General features: G+C 45.7%; 1 protein-coding gene and 1 long non-coding RNA gene across 3 annotated transcripts in view; one reads left to right on the forward strand and one right to left on the reverse strand.

The window, feature by feature from the left end:
- The window catches only part of SHROOM3 (shroom family member 3), a 167,855-nt gene that overhangs the window by 47,477 nt on the left and 97,665 nt on the right, over positions 1-22,713 (forward strand). The gene's annotated exons all lie outside the window — the stretch shown is intronic.
- LOC148125390 (uncharacterized) overlaps positions 1-22,713 on the reverse strand; it is a 65,727-nt gene that overhangs the window by 28,491 nt on the left and 14,523 nt on the right. The window contains exon 1 of one of the 2 annotated variants that reach the window (XR_015744037.1): positions 13,492-13,542. The exons of the other annotated variant lie outside the window; for it this stretch is intronic. This is a non-coding gene — a long non-coding RNA (uncharacterized LOC148125390). Of the gene's footprint in view, positions 1-13,491; positions 13,543-22,713 lie in introns of those variants that run through there. 2 annotated transcript variants of the gene reach the window in all.

A 22,713-nucleotide genomic window follows, 5' to 3' on the forward strand; every position in this document is an offset into this window, starting at 1 on the left:
TGCGCCAATGAGCAGCGGACACCGAAATGGTTCTCTCCAATGCTCTGATGTTGGGCCCACCCGCCTGCCTGGGTCCCATACTAACTTTTATGCCCTGTTTTTGAAGCGCAGGACCACACAGAACAAAGATGTTAAACAGTCAGCTGTTAATACATGACCGACGATTCTCATTTTCTGCTTCTTATTCAGCTAGTACTTGTTTCGCCGAAAATAAGACCCTGTCTTATATTTTTTTGCCACCAAAAAAGGCACCAGGTCTTATTTTGGGGGGATGTCATCTACTGACTAACCTCACTTGTGCACGTCGTCCCTGCCTCCTTTTTGCTGTCAGAAGCCTTCAGGAACTGCTTCTTCTGCGGCTGGCAAGGCTGGCAAGGCTTTCCTGAAGGTCTCTGCAGCCAATAACAGAGTTCTGGATCGATCCAGAGCTTTGTTATCAGCTACAGAGGCTTTCAGGAAAGCCTTGCCAGCCTTGCCAGCTGCAGAAGAAATGGGCCGATGAGGCAGGTGTCGGGGTGTGCGAGGCCTGGCTACAACTGTTCAAAGGTAAGTAGTAGGGCAGCTCCATCCCCACCCTAGCTTAATTTTTACCTGGTTGCTCTGGAGTGGGAAGGATCTTAATTAGGGCTTATTTGGGGGGGGGTAGGGCTTATATTGGGCACATGTGTAAAAATCAAGCTAGGACTTACTTTCAGGGTAGGTTGTATTTATGGGGAAACAGGGTAATTTTTTAGAATTCTGCCCTGGCGTCAGGTCCATCAACCCAGCCTTACAAGCTGTAGTGCAATTGTTTTGCATCGACATTGGTTACAGTGGAAGAAGTTCATTAATCCATCCTTTGGAACAGGCATGTCCAAGCTTGGCAACTTTAAGACCTGTGGACCTCAACTCCCAGAATTCCCCAGTCAGCCATGTTGGCTGAGGTATTCTGGGAGTTGAAGTCCATGGGTCACAAAATTGCCAAAGTTGGGCACCTCTGATTTAGGTGTCATATGCCAGATACTCAGATGGAGATGGAAGCAGAACATAAATGTTTTTCTTGAAGGACCATTCAAATTGTCGATTTGAGAACGAGTTGTCCCTTAGCACAAAAGTAGAACGTTTTATTGTTCCAACGAACAACAGTGGAGAAAGCCTCATGGGCATGTCCTTGAAGTCACCGGGAGTCAACTTCAACTTGGTGACTTCATCTTAACCTTTTGCCCAGATGATTGTAAATGATCTCATCTGGGCTTTGTCAGCCTGTTTTCCCATTGTTTACCTGACTGCTTGGGAGGGTTTTTTTCTTGAGTTGAGCGTCAGCCTTGGAAGCTACATTTACTTGGAAGCTTCAAGGCTGCCACATTCAGTACCTGGGAATTTGGGAGGTGGGATTTCATAGAGAGATGGAAGATTAGACTCAACAACATTTTTTCACAGAGTCAAGGACATGTTGCCCTGCACCTGGAGAGGAATGTCTAGAGGAATGTCTCCAGTTGGGACGATGTTTGATTGGACCATGAGATGGACGGATGGGTGCAGGGGATGGATCTTTGAATTATTTTTGGGAAGGGGGAAATCGGGAATTCTCAGATTCGGGTTTTCCCAGATGTGCCAATAGGACAACTCTAATAAAATGGGACTTTGAGGAAATACTTGTCTCAGAGTTTATTGGTTTGGAGGTTGGTTAGTTGGAACGCTGACATTAACCCGAATCTTGACATTGAACTTCCTACTGTTTCGATACCTTTGGGCTGACGATAACCCAGAATAACATCCATAAAAAGGAAGGTGCTTCAAGAAATGGGCCTTCTAAGTAGCCGCAGAGAAACATGTTGGTAGAAACCAAAAGAAAGAGATGGTACAAACTCTTGGGGAAGGATTAAAAAAAGTGCACGAAAACCACTATGGGTCATCCTCAACTTACGACCACAATTGAGCCCAAAATTCCTGTTGAATTTTACCCCATTTTATGACCTTTCTTCCCACAGTTGTTAAGTGAACCACTGCATTTGTTAACTTAGTAACACAGTTGTTGAGTGAATTTGGCTTCCCCATTGCCTGTCAGAAGGTTGTACAAAGTCATCCCAAGATTCCTGGACACCGCAACCGTCATAAATATGAATCCGTTGCCAAGTACAGGTCGCCCTCAACTTACAACAGTTTGCTTAGTGACTGTTTGAAGTTACAATGGCACTGAAAAATGTGATTTATGACCATTTTTCACACTTACAACCATTGCAGCATCCCCATGGCCACGTGATTTACGTTCAGATGCTTGACAACTGACTCACATCTATGACAGTTGCAGTGTCCTGGTGTCCAGTGTCTTTTGCGACCTTCTGACAAGCAAAGTCCATAGGGAAACCAGATTCACTGAACAAACGTGTTACTAATTAGACAACGGCAGTGATTCACTTAACAAACGTGGCAAGGAGAGTCATAAGATGGGGAAAAACTCACTTAACACATGTCAGACTTAGCAACATAAATTCTAGGCTACATTGTGGTCGTACGTTGAGGACTACCTGGACCTGAATTCTGATCATGTGACCATGGGGATGCTGCAACAGTCCTAAGTGTGAAAAATGGTCCTACGTTACTTTTTTTCAGTGCCTTTGTAACTTTGAACGGTCACTAAACAAGTCATTTTAAGTGAAGGATTATCTGTATGATGCTTTCCATTCTGCATTCATGTCGGTGTTACTTTTACCAGAAGACTTAAGTTCTTTGGTTGCAGATGCTGACATGGGATATATGAATGTTGGCCAGACACAGAGAGAGAGGGAATGTCCTATATTTTAAACTACCTTATTTTCCCCTGAAAAATAAGACCTATCCCAAAAATAAGCCCTAACATGTTTTCCACATTTGTGCCTAATATAAGTCCTACCCCCACAATAAGCCCTACTTAAGAGCCTGCACAGCCAGCCAGTCGGCCGTTCCTTCTGGTTGTTCGTGGTGCTGCGGCCACAGGGCAAGGAGGGATGGTGGTAGAGCTACCCACCAACTTATCTTAGGGCCCCCACAGCCAGACCATCCATGCCCTGATACCCGCTTCGCGGCAGCAACCCAAAAATCCACGTGCAACAGGAGCCCACTTGGCTTCCGGCCCACTTCTCCTTGCTCACAGCCACAACGGAGCAGGAGGCTGAGCGGTGTGTTGGTGCCATGGCCGCAAGGCAAGGCAGGTGTCAGGGCATGGGTGGCCTGGCTGCGGGGCGGGCCCTGACGTAAGCCAGTGTGGAGTGCATGGGGCAGTTCCACCACCCCCTCTCCCTCACGGTGGTGGTGCTGGCATGCGACGTGGCTTCTTGCCCCGCCATGAGCATGCAGAAGAAGTGGGCCTCCTGTACAAGGGGGAAAAAAAATAAGACATCCCCTGAAAATAAGCCCTAGGGCTTATTTTGGGACCCAAAATAAAACAAGACCTCGTCTTATTTCCGGGGAAACACAGGTACTACAGGAAGGGGGTGGATCCATTTTCACACAGCCCCCATCTCCCCTCTTTCCTTTTCAACCCGCATTTAAAACTTTAAAGGATTTCTCTTCCAGAAAGACAATCACGCAAAACCGTCTGCATGGCGTGCATCTCGAAAAAGACAAGTGATGTTTTAATTGGCTAATTGAGAGACATTTGGTAATATCCCACATGAAACTTTAGAAGCTCTTTAAAAGATTAATTCGTTCTGGTTGCCATTGTTTCCCCGGGCAATTACATTTGACAGATTTTACCCCCACACTATCTGCTTAATCTCTGGGATTCCTTGCTGCAAAAATGCAAGGAGAGAAAAAAAGGGCTGGATGAATTAAAAAGAAAAAAGAAAGAAAGAAAGAAAGAGAAAAGCTTCCTCAGTAGAAACTACCAACATGGTAATAATTATCTTAGGCACCTGTTCAACTGCCTCAAAAGAAGCTCAGGGGCTTCTTCTGATCATCATAATAATAATAATTTGTAGACACACCTGGAGTAGCTAAACTACTCCGGAACTGCGGAGAACTCTTTATGCAATCAATGTTTGACTCTTGAGTGACAGCCAGGCTGCAGGTTGCTCAGCCCGCTCCTAGATATGAATTCTGTCCCTTTAAATCAATTCATACAAACTTTCAGTGCTGTCAGATTTGATCAAATATCTATGGAGATTCTCAGTCATCCAGGTCATGGTTGTCCCAGAGGTGACAACCATGGTGATAATGGTGATAATTAATGTTGCTAATCAAAACACAGCACAGTTTTCACCCACTAAGCAATAGCCATAGCACTTAGACTTATATACCGCTTCACGGTGCTTTCCAGCCCTCTCTAAGCGGTTTTACAGAGTCAGCCTATCACCCACAACAATCCGGGTCCTCATTTTACCCACCTGAGAAAGTTGGAAGGCTGAGTCAACCTTGAGCCTGGTGGGATTTGAACTGCCAAATTGCAGGCAGCCGGCAGGCAGCAGAAGTAGCCTGCAGTACTGCACTCTAACCACTGAGCCACTGAGGTTCAACGGTGAAGCCATGGTTGGCATCAACACTCATTGCTAGATGGGTTTCAAGGGCAGATCACACGCCACAGCTAGTCCTTGACATATTAGTTTATTTGTTTAGTGACTGTCTGCTGTTACAACGGCACTGAAAAAAGTGACTTACGACCATTTTTCACACAACTCTTGCAGTGTCCTCATGGACACACGATGTCAACTCATAAAATATTTCTATGGTCTTTTTGGAGTTGCCAATAGAAAGGGAGGGGGGAGCAGTGCAGCCACTTGCAAACCGAAACTGCATTCCATAAATGTTTTTAAAGATGGTAACTAGGTGACTGAAGTTCCTGCCTCACAAAATTCTAACTGGAGAGCACGATCGATGACTCTTGGCTATGGATGTGTCCCATTGGAGAATATGAATTACGATACACCCAGGCAGTGGGGGAAAACCGGGGTCAAAGGTAACCATGAATTATGTGTCTCAGAGTCGGCTACACTCAGGCAGTGCCGGACATTTTAACTCCCAATAAATCCTTTTGAAGTTTTGGAAGTTTGGCTCAAGACTCATGATTTAAATGGGGGTAACTGCCTGAATCCTGACACATGATCCAAATTCAAATGCTTGTCAAACTGGCATGTATTTGCAGCATTCCCGGGGTATGTGATCACCACTTATGTTTCTTCCCAGATGGCTTCTGACAAGCAGAGTCAGCGGGGAAATCTGGATTTGCTTAGCAACTGCAATGATTAAATGAATGAATGAGCTGGTAGGGACCTTGGAGGTCTTCTAGTCCAGCCCCCTGTCAAGCAGGAGAACTTAAACCCATTTCAAATAGGTGACTGTCTCTAGACTCTTAAAAGCCTCCTGGGATGGAGCACCCACGACTTCTGAAGGCAAAGCTGTTCCACTGGTTAATTGTCCTCACTATGAGAAAGTTTCTCCTTAATTCCAGGTTGCTTCCCTCCTTGATTAGTTTCCAGCTATTGTTTCTTGTCCTGCCCTCAGGTGCTTTGGAGGATAGCTTGACCCACCCCTCTTCTTTGTGGCAGCACCTCAAATACTGGAAGACCGCTATCGTGTCACCCCAAATTCTTCTTTTCTTTAGACTAGCCAGACCCAGATCCTGCAGCCGTTCTGGGTATGTTTTAGTCTCCAGGCCTTTGATCATCTTAGTTGCTCTTCTCTGAACTTTTTCCAAAGTCTCAGCATCTTTTTTATAGTATGGTGACCAAAATTACTTGCAGTATTTCAGGTGTGGCCTTACTCAGGCTTTATAAAGCTGTAGTAATACTTCCTGGGATCTTGATTCCATGGCTCTGCTTATATAGTGCCGTTGTACCTTTGAACCAGAGGTGGTATTCAGCAGGTTCTGATCAGTTCTGGAGAATCGGTAGCGGAAATTTGGAGCAATTCGGAGAACCGGCAAATACCACCTCTGACTGGCCCCGCCAACCCCATCTATTCTCTGCCTCCCATTGAGTCCCAGCTGATTGGCTGGGTCTTCTTTGGTTGCCCTGCACAGGAGAACGGAGCTGGAAAGCAGGCTAGTGGGGTGGGGAGGGAATGGAGATTTTACAGTATCCTTCCCCTGCCACCCCCACCAAGCAATGCCCACAGAACTGGTAGTAAAAAAAAATCGAATCCCACCAGTGCTTTGAACGCTCACTGAATGAACTGCTGTAAGTCAAGGGCTACTACCTGTAGTATCTCTGCTTTTCTCAGCATTGGAGTCCCGTGGGATTAAAAATAAGTTTTTGAATGGCCTCTCTGCCTCCGACTGTACGTGTGAGTTTTATGCCAGTTTTACAAGCAGCTGGAGGATGCAGGCAGATTGCTGGACTTTGAGCGATCTTCAAAGATTGTAAACAAGCTCATTCAAGAAGCTCCTGGCCATGTCAGCCTTTTGCACAAACGATACAAAGCTCACTTTGGTTGTGAACTGATCCCACTTGGTTGCAAAGCGGAAACGGAGAGAGGAATGGGTGCCCCTTTGTGCTGATGTCTTAGATGAACGACGGGCTGAGGGTGCGGGGGAAGAATAGGAAGCAACGTGCAAGTCACGGTTATTAAATATATATTTCTAGGTTGGCTTTTATTTTCGACTCATTGAAGTGTGCAGAGAAGAGCAACAAAGATGACTAGGGGGCTGGAGGCTAAAACATGATGAACGGTTGCAGAAACTGTGTATGCACGGTTTAATAAAAAGAAGAACTACCTTCTTTTCATTAAACTAGACACCTCCTGATATTGAAGGAGGCTTCTGGACACAGAAGAGAGGGTCAACCTATTCTCTAAAGCAGTGGTCACCAACCAGTGGGCCGGGGACCACTGGTGGTCTGTGAGAAAATTTGGGTGGTCCGCAGAGAAATGTCACCCCCAAAGCAATTAATCCAGGCTGCATGGGAAGAAATGTCACCCCCAAAGCAATTAATCCAGGCTGCATGGGAACACAAGGCTGCACCACCCACATGGGCCATGGGAACACAAGACATGCATCGCTTGCGTTGCGAACAACATGAGGTAGTAAGGAGAGGAGGGAAAGGGCGGAGGCGGGAACTTGCCTCACTCACCCCACGCACCTCGCCTGGCCACCGGGCTGCTTCTTTCTGCTTCTTTCTTCTTCTGCTTTAAGCCGCACGTAAGGAAAGCAGCAAAAGTCTTTCTTTCTCTCCCCCAAACTCTGCCAGAAGTCAGTCTTTGGGACCCTGAAAGGCCTCCTGCTCTAAGAGGCTACACCGGCATGACAAGTCTCACAAAGACTCGTTTCTGGTGGAGTTTGGGAGAGAGAAAGAAAGACTTCTGCTGCTTTCCTTGCATGAAACCAAAAGTCTCTCTCTCTCTTTCTCCCAAACCGAGAATGGAGCTGGAAACAGTATCCTGCAATCCCAAATAAATAATCGATCATTAGGAAAACAGGGTGGGGAATTTTCCTGCAGACTTTTTGGGGGATTTTCCCAGGGTCTCTCTGGTCCACAGGATTTAAAATTATGAGTTTGGTGGTCCCTGAGGTCCAAAAGGTTGGCGACCCCTGCTGTAAAGCACCAGAGGGCAGGGCAAAGAGTCATGGGTGGAAGATCATTAAAGAGAGATCCAGGAGAAATTTCCTGACAGCTAGAACAATTAATCAGTGGAACAATTTGTCTCCAGAAATTGTGGGTGTTCCATCACTGGAGGTTTTTAACAAGAGATTGAACAACCATTGGCCTGAAATGGCATAGGGTCTCCTGCTTGAGCGGGGGCATTGGACTCAAAGACTTCCAAGGTCCCTTCCAACCTCTCATTCTGTTGACACCTCAAAGAGCCAGATTCATATATTTGCAGTGGGCACTCAGATAGTCCACATGTTGGCTGATTCACTGCAACCCAGAGGTGGTATTCAGCAGGTTTTAACAGGTTCTGGAGAACCGGTAGAAGAAATTTTGAGTAGTTCGGAGAACCAGCAAATACCACCTCTGGTTGGCCCCGCCCTCATCTATTCTCTGCCTCCCAAGTCCTAGCTGATTGGCTGGGTCTTCTTTGGTTGCCCAGCACAGGAGAATGGAGCTGGAAAGCAGGTTAGTGGGGTGTCTTAAGCAGGTTACAGCTGTCTTAAGTCCCTGCCAGTTTCCAAGGGCCTGACTTTTGATCACGTGACCATGGAGATGCTGCAAGTCACTTTTTTTTCAGTGACGTTGTAACTTCAAACAGTCGCTCAATGAACGCTGTAAGTAGAGAACTACCTGTACTCATCATATGAACCAGCCCCCAACTTTTTGGGCAGCGGGGACAGGTTCCATGGAGAGGGGTTTTTCCGTGGACAAGAGGGGATGTGGTTTCATGTGCTGCCTGCATCCCACAGATGGGGCTTCCTGTTACGTCTGGGAGGATGGTTCAAGAACGGAGGCAAGACTCAGATAACAACAACAACTCTTTATTAGTGACTTCAGATCTGAGCGAACTATCCCAGCCGCAGCAGCCCCTTATATAGGGCTGGCTGTGGCTAGGCAGCCAATGAAGGCGATTTGACTTTGCCGCTCTTGGCAGGGCCAATCGCGGCAGCCCATTTACTGGCCAATCGCATCAGTCTATGTTGACCAATCATGATCGGCTATTCGTGGGCCAATCAGAGTTGCAGGCTTTCGAGCCTGCTAGTCCGGAACACTTCCCTTGTTTACGTGGCCCAGTTTCTGGCATGCCACAGACCATTGCCGGTCCACGGACCCGGGATTTGGCGATCCCCAATGTAAACATTACATTCGGCAACTCTTTGTGAGAAAAAGCTGCACCATAAAAATAACTGCTTCTCTTATCATAAAAAAACAGGCCGAGTCATAAAAATAAGGAAAAGATGCGGGGGTCATAAAATCTTACAGCTGCAAGAGGAAGGTTTCGCTATCGTGTCCACACCCTTGCTTGGTGCAGGAACAAGTCACCTCCTCTGCCATGTGTGAAGAAATATCCATCTGGTTCAATTCCAAGCTGGGAGTAAGGCGTGGGAGACAAAATGGAGCCTGGAGGCTGATTGGAAAGAGGGCCCATTTATTGATGAAGCAGAACCACCAAGCAGGTGTGATTCTGGTGCAGCTGACTACAGGGAGTTCAGAGTGGGCGGGTTTTTATACCTTCTCTTGGGCTCTGCACTTGAGCTTCCTGTTCCTGTGTAAGAACATGTATTTTATTGTTGTCAGACTCCCGTGGGGTCATGTAGGGGTCATAACTGGCTTTATAGGCGAAGTACAAATCCTAGGTGTTTGTCTGAGCTAAGTTTGATTGAAGTTTCTGAGGGTGATGCAATGCTGACTGAAATGCCCTCAGGAGATTGTGCAACGTAGTGAGTTCTGTGTCTTCTGCTAAATGGTAGTGGGCTAATCCTATTATGTCCTGAAGGGTCATGTCCTGTTCTTCTTAAACTCATCACCCTGGAGCTGAAGGCCTTTTGTTTTGTAGATAGGCTGACCCAGTCCTTCTTAATGGGCACAAACACAAAGTATCTGCTGGAAGGAGGGAGGTTGAGTTTGCTTCCTTCCTTTTTAAGAACACGTTTCTCCGTTTCTTATTTGGGGAAATATAATATTCTGCCTTTTTAACATTTCTCAACATATTTCATCCTTCTAGGAGAGGAGTGGGTGCTAACTTTTGTTCCATCTTAATGATAAATTTGAATAAATGGTTAAAAACATTGGACGTGGTGTGATTGTCTTGACAATCTTGATTGTCATACATATTATGGCATAAGGTACATGTTTTATATATATTTATACAATATATTCTATTTCTGTTCATCCGTTCTGCCAACCTTCCCATCTTTTGATTCTAGATCCTTCCTTTTTTCCCACCATTGATAAAACGTATCCCATACTTTGTAGTATTCTGTTTCATCTATGTCTTTATTTCCAAAGTTAATTTATCCATCTCAGTGCAAGTCCAAGTCTTTTTTAATACGTTATCTTCATCGGGAATTTCTTTATCTTTCCACTTTTGAGCAAAAGCTAATCTTACTGCGGTGATCATGTGTATTATTAAGTATTATCTCTTTTTTGTATTTCTCTGTTATGATTATAAGTAAGAAAAATTCCGGTTTGTATTCCACTTTTTGCCCTGTCATCTCCTCAAGTCACCCCTGAGTTCTATGCCAAAACTCTTAGGTTTTTCTGCATTTCCACCATACATGATAACATGATCCATATTCTTGGGTACATTTCCAGCAGATGGGTGACATATTTTGGTACATTTGGGCCAGTGGTGGGATTCAAAAAAATTTTTTAGTATCGGTTCTGTGGGCATGGCTTGGTGGGCGTGGCAGGGGAAGGATACTGCAAAATCCCCATTCCCTCCCCATCCCACTAACCTGCTTTCCAGCTCCGTTCTCCTATGCAGGGCAACAAAAGGAGACCCAGCCGAGCAGCTGGAACTCAGGAGGCGGAGAATAGGTGGGGGCGGAGCCAGTCAGAGGTGGTATTTCCTGGTTCTCCGAACTGCTCAAAATTTCTGCTACTGGTTCTCCAGAACTGGTCAGAACCTGCTGAATTACCACCTCTGATTTGGGCCAATTTTGCTGGAGGAAGAGGTGCTAACTTTCTACAGCTGGCTCAAATTTTTTTCCCCTCAGGACTATGAATGGGAAAACAGGAAAACTAAATTGTGGATCATCCTTGAGAAATATCTTCAATGCATAGATAGACAAAGTCTTCAGAAATAGACTAACGCAAATGAGATAGTTGCCATATGTTGCAGCCAAACAGCAGTATAAGCCCCTCACTTAGATCACTTGAAAGCGTGTTGTTGCCCCGTTAAATCCAGACCGATCTATTGCCAAGCCAAGACTGTTTTGCTTCCTGACTTAACTCAGTCCTCTCAAAAACGACCAGTGCCAAAAGGCTTTGTGCAGACAGGTGGGAAACGGGGAACCCTACATAAACTGGGATGTTGTTGATCTATGGAGGGGAGGGAGGGAAACCAGAACCGCTTTCCAAATAAAATTAGTCCTTTGGTTCTGGAAATTGCTGCTTCCAGAAACTAAAGCAAGAGGGTGAGATTACGGAAGGTGCTAGAAAAGACAACATTTGATCCACATTAAAAATGAAATTCTGTTGCCTGCTCTGAGAGAGAGGGAGAGAGAGAGAGAGAGAGGGAGAGAGAGAGAGAATGTATGTATGTATGTATGTATGTATCTATATCTAACTACTAGCTCTGTATCCGTGCTTCGCTATGAAACTAAGTGGTTGGGCTTTCTTTTGGGGGAGGAAAATAAGGAGAAAAAAATTCTGCCTCTGCCTACCAGCATCAACTGATATTCCATCTGGCTAGCATTCTGTCCGTGTGTGAGAGTTGAGGGCTGTTTGGAAACTGAAACAGTATTTGTTGTGTGAGCAAGAAGGAGACAGCAAGGAGCCTGGGCGTGGCTTAGCTCAACTGTTCTGTACTAAAGCTGCTTGGTGGTGGGAAAGCGAAAGTGAAACTCCTCCTCTGTTTGTGTTTTGCAGGTGGGGAGGGGGAGTAGAACTCCTTAGTATCAGAGTGTGTTAATAATAATAATAATAATAATAATATACAAAATACTTATGCTCTGATGGTCATTTCGAAAAATCCTTTTTTAGTGAGCCAAGAGGAACATACATGCCAAATTTAAACTTTGTAGGCTTTACGGTTGATGCTATATGGAACAATATGACTGAATCTAGATGCATTATAATCTACTGTGCATTATTACTTTGGCACTCACTTATATCGGAGTACAAAATCCAACTCTGCGTATGTTGGAGGACTGAGATAGTTCATGTATTAATATTAAATGGATCTCTTTTTCCTTTTTAAATTTTAGTTTACTTGTATTGCAATTACATGTCTTGCCGTGTGTGTTTTCCTTCTCCTGTATTGGCAATATCATCACTATTGAGTTGCTTTTAATTTTTGTTTGTCCATTTCACTTATTAAAAAAGAGACAGAAATCCCATCCTTTTGGAAACTAATATCCAATTTATTTAAAAAGTCCAGAAACCAGGGTTTTTTTTTAAAAAGGCGGAGTGGGAACTGGAGAAAGCTGCCATCATTAGAGAGACACGTTTTGTTCAGTTTAGCAAAATTCCAAAAAGACACCAATCTGTGTGTATCATCCCAAATGAAAAAAAGGTATATTTTTTTGCTTAAAAGAATATGACCAGATTCTGGGTGTGACATAGTTGATTCTTTTTGTTTGTTTAGTCTATTGCACCTTGTGTAATTTTCTCATGTGACTTATCATTAGTAAATAATGCTGATCTAATAAGCATAGCCAGTCCTATTATAAATTTAATTATGCAGTAGTATATGCATTCTTTTGAAGGTGTGAGCGTTAACATTCCAACAATCTTTTTTGCTTTGTGTGGACAGACAAAAGGTGTTGTTGATTTCCCTCCCAATCCTTCTAGTTGACTTTGACCCTAAGTCAACAATAATTCTTCCTCTCCTCCTCCTCCTCCTCTTCTCTCCTCCTCCTTCCTCTTCCTCTCTTCCTCCTCCTCCTCTTCTCCTTCTACTTCTCCCCTCTTCTTCTTCTTCCTCCCCCTCCTTCTTTCTCTTCCTCTCATTCTCCCTCTTCTCCCACTTCTTCTTCCTCCTCCTCCTCTTCTCTCCTTCCTCTTCCTCTCATTTTCCTCCTCCTCCTCTTCTCCTTCTCCTTCTCCCCTCTTCTTCTTCTTCCTCCTCCTCCTCCTCTCTCTTCTCTCCTCCTTCCTTCCCTCCTCTCATTTTCCTCCTCCTCCTCTTCTCCTTCTCCTTCTTCTCCCCCACTCCTCTTCTCCTTCTCCCCCTCTTCTTCTTCCTCCTCCTCCTCTTCTCTTCTCCTTCCTCCTCCTCATTCTCCTCCTCCTCCTTCTTCCTTCTTCCTCTCCCTCTCCTCCTCTTCTTCTTCCCTTTCCCTTCCTCCTCCTCCCTTCTTCTTCTCTCCTCCTCCTCCTTCCTCTTCCTCCTTCCTTCCTCCTTCTTCTTCTTTCCTCCTCCTCTTCTCATTCTCCTCCTCCTCCTCCTCTTCTTCTTCTTCCCTTCTTCCTCCTCCTCCTCCTCCTTCTCTGATGGTCTCCCATCTGAGCAATAACCAGGGGCTACACTGCCCCTTACTGCTGATGAATTAGGTCCTTCGTAACAGCTGAAGGTCCTTCGTAACAACTGAAGGGACATCTGTTTTAGGGAGTTCAGTCTGGGCAACATATAAAGAGTCCAAATTCTCCATTGGGGTTCCCTTGGGAGGGCATGACACTCTTTAACAATGTTTTATGAGCCCCTCCTACAGGCAGTCTTATTAGGCATGATATTCCAACGTGGCCTTTAGTCCTACCCTGTGAACAGCTCGGCAACCCATGCGGATGCTGCAACGGTCGTAAGGGTGAAAAATGATCCTAAGTCACTTTTTTCCACTGCTGATGAAACTTTGAACAGTCACGAAGCCAACTGTTGTAAGTCAGGGACTACCTGTACAACAAAGTAAAAGGATAGCCAGATCCCCACAACAGGTGTAAAACCAAACAAAGCCACCCCCTACTTAGGCTTGATAGCATGTTGTGTAAGACTGTAGGTATTCCTAACCTGATTTTGGGGCGGGGGGGTGGATCTCACCCTGGCCTGCCTGGAATCCTCTTCTCCGGGCGCTGATTGAGAACGGGAGATGTTTAGCATGCAAAGCGTGGGTCCTGCCTTGAGATACGGCCCCTCCCTGGCACAAGATATAAATTCCACGACATAAATCTGAAATGCGCAGAAGGACGTGCAATTCTCCACTCCCCACACAAACCACATGGAAATAAATCAAGAAGCCGGGCCGAAGGCGGCTGGGCTTGGTAAGCTGCAGCCAAAGGTGTGCAAATCACTGACTGCAAATGAAGGGAGCTGGCAAGGAGAAAAGGAGACCCAGAGACTGGATTTTATTTTATTATTTTTATTTATTTTTTTGCCTTGGCACTTACCCATTTATCACCAGGCACCGAACAGAGAGGGAGAGAGACAGACAGACAGACACACACACGCACACACACACACAGAGGAGATAGAGAGAGAGAGAGAGACAGAGACAGAGACAGGAAAGAGAGAGAGAGAGAGACAGAGAGAGAGAGAGAGACAGAGAGAGAGGAAAGAGAGAGAGGAGAGAGAGAGAGAGAGAGAGGAGGAGGGAGAGAGAGAGAGAGGAGGAGAGAGAGAGAGAGAGAGGAGAGAGGAAGAGAGAGAGAAGAGGAGAGAGAGAGAGAGAGAGAGAGAGAGGAGAGAGAGAGAGAGAGAGAGGAGGGAGGAGAGACAGAGAGACAGAGAGACAGAGACACAGAGAGAGAGAGAGAGAGAGAGAGAGAAGAGAGAGAGGAGGAGGAGAGAGAGAGAGACAGAGACAGAGAGAGAGAGAGAGAGAGAGAGAGAGGAAAGAGAGAGAGGAGGAGGGAGAGAGACAGAGAGACAGAGACACAGAGACACAGAGAGAGAGAGAGAGAGAGAGAGAGAGAGGAAAGAGAGAGGGAGGAGGGAGAGAGAGAGACAGAGACAGAGAGAGGAGAGAGAGAGTGGAGAGAGAGGAGAGAGAGAGAGGAGGAGGGAGAGAGACAGAGACACAGAGACACAGAGACACAGAGAGAGAGAGAGGAGAGAGAGAGGAAGAGAGAGAGGAGGAGGGAGAGAGAGAGAGACAGAGACACAGAGAGAGAGAGAGAGAGAGAGAGAGAGGAAAGAGAGAGAGGAGGAGGGAGAGAGAGAGAGACAGAGACAGAGAGAGAGAGAGAGAGAGAGAGAGAGAGACAGAGAGAGAGGAAGGAGAGAGACAGAGAGAGACAGAGACAGAGAGACAGAGAGAGACAGAGAGAAAGGAAAGAGAGACAGGAGAGAGAGAGAGGAGAGAGAGAGAGGAAGAGAGAGAGGAGAGAGAGAGACAGAGAGAGAGGAAAGAGAGAGAGAGAGAGAGAGAGAGAGAGAGAGAGAGGAGGAGGAGGGAGAGAGAGAGAGAGGAAGAGAGAGGAGAGAGAGAGAGGAGGAGGGAGAGAGACAGAGAGACAGAGAGAGAGACAGAGAGAGGAGAGAGAGAGGAAAGAGAGAGAGGAAGGAGAGAGACAGAGAGACAGAGAGAGACAGAGAGAAAGGAAAGAGAGACAGGAGAGAGAGAGAGAGGAGAGAGAGAGAAAGAGACAGAGACAGAGAGAAACACACACACAGAGGAGAGTCAGAGAGACACACACACAGAGAGACACAGAGAAGAGAAAGAGAGGGAGTCAGAGAGAGGCAGAGAGAGAGACAAAGACACGGAGAGAGGAGAGAGGCAGAGAGAGAAAGAAAGAGAGAGGGAGGGGAGAGGTTATTCTCAGTCCACAGGGATGGAGCATCCGTAAGAACAAGGGAAAGAGAGAAAAAAAAGAAAAGATTTGATCTGTCTTACAAAGGATACTGTCAGATTCCTCTGAAAGGAAAACTGCCTTATGGACTTTTATTTATATTTCTCTGGGCTTCCAGGCTGGTGAAGTTGCCCAGCCGCCGTAAATCTGAAGTCGTGCAGTAGCTCTTGGCAGGGAACGTGAAACGCATGGCTTGGCAGAGTTCCCGGCAAGGATGGCCAAGGAAAGGAAAGACAGATTTAGTTTGGAGCTAAGATCGATGCTGCTTTAAGATGGATCCTATCTGGAGCGGAGTGGGTCGTTTCTAATACAGATAGACCTCGACTTATAGCATTTAGTGACCGTGCAAAGTTACGCTGCTGAAAAAAGTGACTTGTGACCATTTTTCACATTACAACCACTGTAGATCCCCATGTTCCCGTGAACAAAATTCAGATGTTTGGCTAATGACTCGTATTTACGACAGCCGCAGTGTCCCGGGGTCACGTGATCCCCTTTTGTGACCTTCTGACAAGCAAAGTCAATGGGGGAAGCCAGATTCACTTGACCACTAGGTTATTAACAACTGCAGTGATTAACAACTGTGGAAAGAAAGGTCATAAAAAGGGACAGAAATCACTGGACCAATGTCTTGCTTAACAGCAGAAATTTGGGGCTCCATTGCGATCATAAGTTGAGGACTCTCTGTGATGACCCAGGGCGTGGCACAAAGGCAACACAGTCAAATAAGCAATAAGAGTCCCTTTATTATCTCCAACTTTGTCCCCAATGTCCAGGTTACCTTCAGGCTGGAGAAAAATTCTCTCAGCAGCAGCCTTTGGCTGTAGAAAATTCAGTCCAAAACAAAGTACACACAAACTGTAACTTAAAGTCCAAACAAGCCAAACTGAAGTGATTAGTTTGGCAGGGCAGGAGCAGGAATTTCGGATTTGAAAGCATGGCAAAACTCACAGAGTTGGGAAGACGCCAGAACGCAGATAAGCCACAGTGATACAAAATCAAGTCACGTTTGCTCCCAACAGCCTGCTGCATGCAGCTTGTCTTTTTTTATACGCTGTGTTCCCAGCTGCAGCTAATGAAGGAAATCAAGGCCCTTTCCTCCCCATAAGCCATGCAGCCCGTGTTGCTCTCTTCTCTGTTCCTCGCTGCGTGCCCCAGGATGAAGATGGGGTGGGCCTGGGTCTTCCTCTGAACTCCCTCTCCCTTGTTCTATCTCTCCCCTGCTCTGCCCAGCCAGACTTTGCCCTTCCCCAGTTTCTTCCACAGCCAGAATTGGATACGAGTACTTCAGGTGTGGGGTCTGACCAATGCAAAATAGAACGATAATTTATTGTGCTTTAGAACAGGGGTGTTAAACTCAAGGCCCGCACGCTGGATGTGGTCCTCAGGATGCTTAAATCTGGCCCGCGGGGCCACCCTGGAAATAGCAAAGCACCGGCCCGCGGTGCCTCTGGCAGCCAAAATGGAGTGCAGCACACCCCCCCCCCCACTGCCCATTTTGGCCAGCACGGTTCTACACAGAGGTGAAATGCTGCCGGTTTAGCCTGGTTCACCTGAACCAGTGGTAAAAATGCTACTGGTTCGGGCAAGCTGGTAGTTTAAAAAAAAATGCTACCGGTTTGGCCAAACCAATATTTCCAACGATCAGCTGTTTGATGAACAGCTGTGCCGTGTGATTTAGATTAGCTAGAAAGCAGGAAATGGTTGGATGTCTTGCTGTCTAGCTAATCTAAATCACGTGGCATAGCTGATCTCCCTCCCTCACGGTTGTACTTACCTCCAAAGGCGTCTTTTTTAAGTGCCCAGGAGGCTTTCCTGAGGCCACTAGACCAAAAATGGGGTGTGGGGGTAGGGGCTGCAAAAGAAAAAAGACTTTTGACACCCCCGTCACATGACCACCTGGCCATGCGCACAGAACCGGTAGTAAAAAAAAAATAATGAACCCCACCACTGGTTCCACAGGAGGCACCCAGCCTGTCTCTCACCTCCCCGGGCGGCCCATGGAGCAGAACCAGTGGTGGAATTCAAATTTTTTTTTTCGTACCAGTTCTGTGGACGTGGCTTGGTGGCCATGGCAGGGGAAGGATACTGTGAAATCTCCAGTCGGAGGTGGGATTTGCCCGTTCTCCAAACTACTCAAAATTTCCGCTACCGGTTCTCCAGAACTGGTCACAATCTGCTGAATACCCACCTCTGAGGAGAACTAACTGAGAAATCCAGTTTGCCACCACCGCTTTAGAAGCTGCCCTTCCCTTAATGCGGCCTACAACTGCAATTACATTTTTTTTCGGACCCATCCTCCTGCTAACTCCCAATCCGGTTCATAATTCGTTATTATTCCCAGATCTGTTTACAAGCCAAATGTCTCCCATCCTCTGCCACGTGACTTTCATGTCTGATTTCTAAGCACTGCTCTCATTCGCAAGGTGATGTCCGTCTTCGAAGGCAGGATTGTGGTTGAACATTCTCAGAGATTCCTTTCTGAAGTAGCTAGGCGCTCGTTTAATTATCGTCTCATCCTGCCACCCGCCCCTAACTAGCTTGCTAATCAGAATATTTTTAGAGGGCTTTGCAGAATTCAAGATACATTATGCTTGCAGCGTTTCCACCATCCATTTAGGAAATTAACCAATTTAAAGATGAGATCAAGCTGCATTGGGCAAGGCTGGTTCGACACATATCCGTGAAGATCTCTGTTAATTACGCCCTTGTTGTCAAGTTGCTTACAAATCGTGGTCTCTTTGTGATCGGTTTTTGAATCTTGCTAGAAGTTCCAAGATCTTTCCTTCCATCTTACAAGAAAATTGGGAAAAGATAGGTTCTTGTCAACTGGCGCCTTGCTAATTTCCCAAGATTTCTCAAAAGATAAGTACAGGTAAACATTTATGTTGCGAAGCGAAATGTGGGGTTTCTTTTTTCCTTCCCATTTTACGATTTTTCTTGCCACAGTCGTTACATGAATCACTGCAGGTGTTAAGTTAGTAACACGGTTGTTAAGTGAATCTGGCCTGAATCTGGCTTCCCCATTGACTTTTCTTGTCAGAAGGTCACAAAAGGGGATTCCATGACCAGGGATGGATTGAGAATTTTTAACAACTGGTTCTGTGGGCGTGGCGTGGTGGTCATGTTATTGGCTGGGTGTGGGCAACTCAATATCACTCACATCGAGGCACACATCTCCTTGCCTGGCCTCTCATGACTGTGAGGATGCTGCAACAGTCATAAGTGTGAAAAACGGTCATAAGTCACTTTTTTCAGTGCCATTGTAACTTTGAATGGTCACTCCACACAAGCAAAGTACCAGGAAAGGAGGGGGAAAAAAACTCCAGAGAAGTTCCTGAGACAGAAAGTCTAGTCCTGCCAAGAATGTAATAAGAGTTAACGGAGAGGCAGTTTCTGTAAGCAACACCAGAATGTTTCCTTCCTGCCTTCCTTACAGGATTAGCCCAGTAATTTCTTCTAACAACCGGTTCTCCGAACTGCTTAGAATGTTAACTGGTTCTAGCAAATAGGTGCGAACTGGTAGAATCCCACCCCTGACCATGACCCCGGGACACTGCAACCGTCATAAATGTGGGTTAGTTGCCACGCATCCGAATGTAAATCCTGTGACCATGGGGATGCTGCAATGGTCATAAGCGTGAAAAATGGTCATGTCCATTTTTTCAGTGCCTTTGTAACTTTGAACAGTCGCTAAGCATACTATTGTAAACCAAGGACGACCTGTGCTGCACTTAAGCTAAACAGACATATAAACACGAGAATTTTAGTAGTGTCTAGATAGTACCATATCTAAAGAGGCTGACATAGGACACAAGGTTGGCCTCAAACGTATAGAATTATGTAATGCCAGCTCGATACCCCTGCTTCGCTACGAAACGATGTGATCAGGCTTAGTTTTGGGGAAGGAAAATAAGGAGAAAAAAAATGTGCCTCTGCCAACCAGCATCGATCAGTATTCATCTGGCTAGCGTCCTGTCAGTGTGTGAGAGTTTAGGGCTGTTTGGAAAGTGAAACAATATTGGCTTTGTGAGCAAGGAGACAGCAAGGAGCCTGGGCGTGACTTAGCTCAACTGTTCTGTACTAAAGCTGCTTGCTGCTGTGAAACTAAAACTGAAACTCCTCTCCTCTGCTTGTGTTTTGCAGGTGGGGAGGGGAGTAGAACTCCTTAGCATCAGAGCTTGTTAATAATAATATACGAAATACTAATGCTCTGATAATGGTCGTTTTGAAAAATCCTTTCTTAGTGAGCACCTAGAAGTCAAGAGGAACATATATTCCAAATTTCAAGTTTGTAGGCTTTACGGTTCTGGAGATTTTGTGATGAAGTGTGAGTGGTATTTCCCTTTTATATATATAGATAAATAAAAGCATTTTCCCCATGATTGAGGTGCAAGGATGAATGAAACCTGCCTTTGTTTAGTAGAGATTAATCTTACTCAGATGCGCAACATTTCTGCTTGCAAGGGGCAGTCAGTGTGGGAATGTTTCTCCTTCCAATCATGGCTCTTTTATCTTGGCCTAATTTAACAGATATAGGATAGGCTGATATCCAACAGCTTAGTTCATTCACACCCAGAAGAGATAGAGTGGGAGAGTCTTTGTTTGTTACTGTTGAAAGATATTCAGCTAATAAAAAAAAATGATGTCAGAGTAACAATCAGCACTTATTCATCTAATTAACTTCGGCTATAAGGCTTTGTCAGTGAGTTTAGCAGAAGACTGCAGAACTTGGGAGGGGGAGAGTATGGTTTTCAACCAAGGCCCCTTCCCCAAATTCTGTAATTTGAGGATGAAGTGGCTAGAAGACAAATAACACAAGTGTTTCTTAACCATTTGTCGTGGGTTGCTATTTGTCTGATACTGTGTTTTTCAAACTTAGAATCTGTCAAGATATGTGGGCTTCAATTCCCAGAATTCCCCAGCCAATGTGAATTCTGGTGGGTGCTTTTAGTTTAAACACAATATTTTTCAAACTTGGCAACTTTAAGATATGTGGACTTCAGGTCCCAGAATTCTCCAGCCAGCATGAATTCTGGGAGCTGAAATCTACACATCTTCAAGTTTGCCAAGGTCGAAAAACATTGATTTTTAACAAGCGCAAATAATGTGGCAAGTCGAAATGAATATATTCTGTGCTTTGTCTCTCTCAAACTTCATTTTCTTCCCTGTAAAAGTATGGCTAACCTGGGTTGACTCTCAAAAACCACGGTGCACTTCTCAGCCAAGGCTACGATTTTGTGTGGGAATATTCAAATTATAATTATTCAGACCAATTTACATGTAGATTTATAAGTGTAGTTACAATCAATTAACTGATCAAGAGGAAGATTTGGTGGATGAGATATAAAATATACAGGTAGTCCTTTACTTACGATCACAAGTGAGCCGCAAATTTTCACTGCTCAGCAAAACAGTTAAGTGAGTTTTGTCCCATTTTGCGACCTTTCTTGCCACCGTTGCTAAGTGAATCACTGCAGTTGTTAAGTTTAGTAACGCGGTTGATCTGGCTTTCCCATTGACTTCGCTTGTCAGAAAGGTTGCAAAAGGGGCTCACACCCGGGACACTGCAACCCTCATAAATATGAGTCAGTCGCCAAGCGTCCGGATTTTGATTACTTATGCCAAGGTCATAAGTGTGAAAAACAATCATAGGTCACTGTTGTAACTTCAGTCACTAAATGAACGGTTGTTAAGTTGAGGACGGTCTGATTGTAACTGATTTTGTCCTTAAAGGTAAGGGTAAAGGTTCCCCTCAGACATACCTGCTAGTCGGTTCCGGCTCTAGGGGGCGGTGCTCATCTCCGTTACAAAGCCGAAGAGCCAGCGCTGTCCGAAGACGTCTCCGTGGTCATGTGGCCAGCGGGACTAATGCCAAAGGCGCATGGAACGCTGTTCCCTTCCCACCAAAGGGGTCCCTATTTTCCTACTTGCATTTTTTGCATGCTTTCGAACTGCTAGGTTGGCAGAAGCTGGGACAAGTAACGGGAGCTCGCTCCATTATGCAACGCTGGGGATTCAAACCTTTCTGATCGACAAGCTCCGCGTCTCAGCCACTGAGCCACCACGTCCCCTTTTTTGATTCTGTCCTTAGGCCATCATTTTGTAACAGATGCACCTCGGATTTTGAAGGAATAAATAAGGGAAATACGTAAGTCTGAAGTCAAACCAAAGTAAATATGATTATAACATTTACGCAATTGGCAACACTGAGATTTTTCAGTTTTTAAACCGGGAAATCCCCTTGTGTGTTTAGGACCAGGGAAGAGGCAAAGGGTAAGGCCTCCTTATCATCTGTTAGCCTCCCAATCTGGAGTGGATCCTTTTGAAATTGCTGTTTATTGCTGTTTACTTTTCTTGAATTCCCACCATTGCTAATTGCAAAACACCTCGCTTATTCCCCAGGGCTCTTTTACACTGAGACTTTAAATGGTTTGACTCCCGTGAGGAAGCTGGTTGAAACCGAAGGCAGATTAAGAAGGGCTTTTTACTGGGTTTCAGGCCTTTTCCCCCTCCCTTTTGGCCACCACGATGGCCTGGCGTACAGTCTGGACTGCACTTGCCGCATTCGCCAGCTGGTGCACACGTCGCCCCTCCTGCCTCTGCCTTTCTGTGGGCAGTTAGTTCGTTGGGAATTGGGCGGTTTACACTGATAAACCTTTTGCATGAGTCAACCGTTTGTTGACTCCGCATTGTAGGTGCCTTCCAGACTAGTGTGTTCACAGATAAACTGAGAGGAAAGAGGGAGGGAGGAAGGGAGGGAGGGAGGGAGGGAAGGAAGGAAGATGCACGAATGGGAGGGAGGGTAGAAGAAAAGGATGGATGGAAGGAAGGAAGGAAGGAAGAAAGGAAGGAAGGAAGGAAGGAAGGACGAAGCATGGATGGAAGGGAGGAAGGATGGAAGAAAAGGATGGATGGAAAGAAGCAAGAAAGGAACATGTGTGGATGGGGGAATAAAGGAAGGAAGGAAGGAAGGAAGGAAGCAAGGAAGGAAGGAAGGAAGGAAGGAAGGAAGATGCATGGATAGGAGGGAGGGTAGAAGAAAAGGAAGGAAGGAAGGAAGGAAGGAAGGAAGGAAGGAAGGAAGGAAGGAAGGAAGGAAGAATAAAGGGAGGGAGGGAGGGAGGAAGGAAGGAAGAATATGGGAAGGAAGGAAGGAAGGAAGGAAGGAAGGAAGGAAGGAAGGAAGAAAGATGTATGGATGGGAGGGAGGAAGGATGGAAGAAAAGGATGGATGGAAAGAAGCAAGAAAGGAACATGTGTGGATGGGGGGAATAAAGGAAGGAAGGAAGGAAGGAAGGAAGGAAGGAAGGAAGGAAGGAAGGAAGGAAGGAAGGAAGGAAGGAAGATGCATGGATGGGAGGGAGGAAGGATGGAAGAAAAGGATGGATGGAAAGAAGCAAGAAAGGAACATGTGTGGATGGGGGGAATAAAGGAAGGAAGG

This window comes from Pseudonaja textilis, chromosome 6 (assembly GCF_049901715.1).
Source record: "Pseudonaja textilis isolate UNSWEBS1 chromosome 6, rPseTex1.2, whole genome shotgun sequence".
In the NCBI taxonomy this organism is placed as follows: domain Eukaryota; kingdom Metazoa; phylum Chordata; class Lepidosauria; order Squamata; family Elapidae; genus Pseudonaja; species Pseudonaja textilis.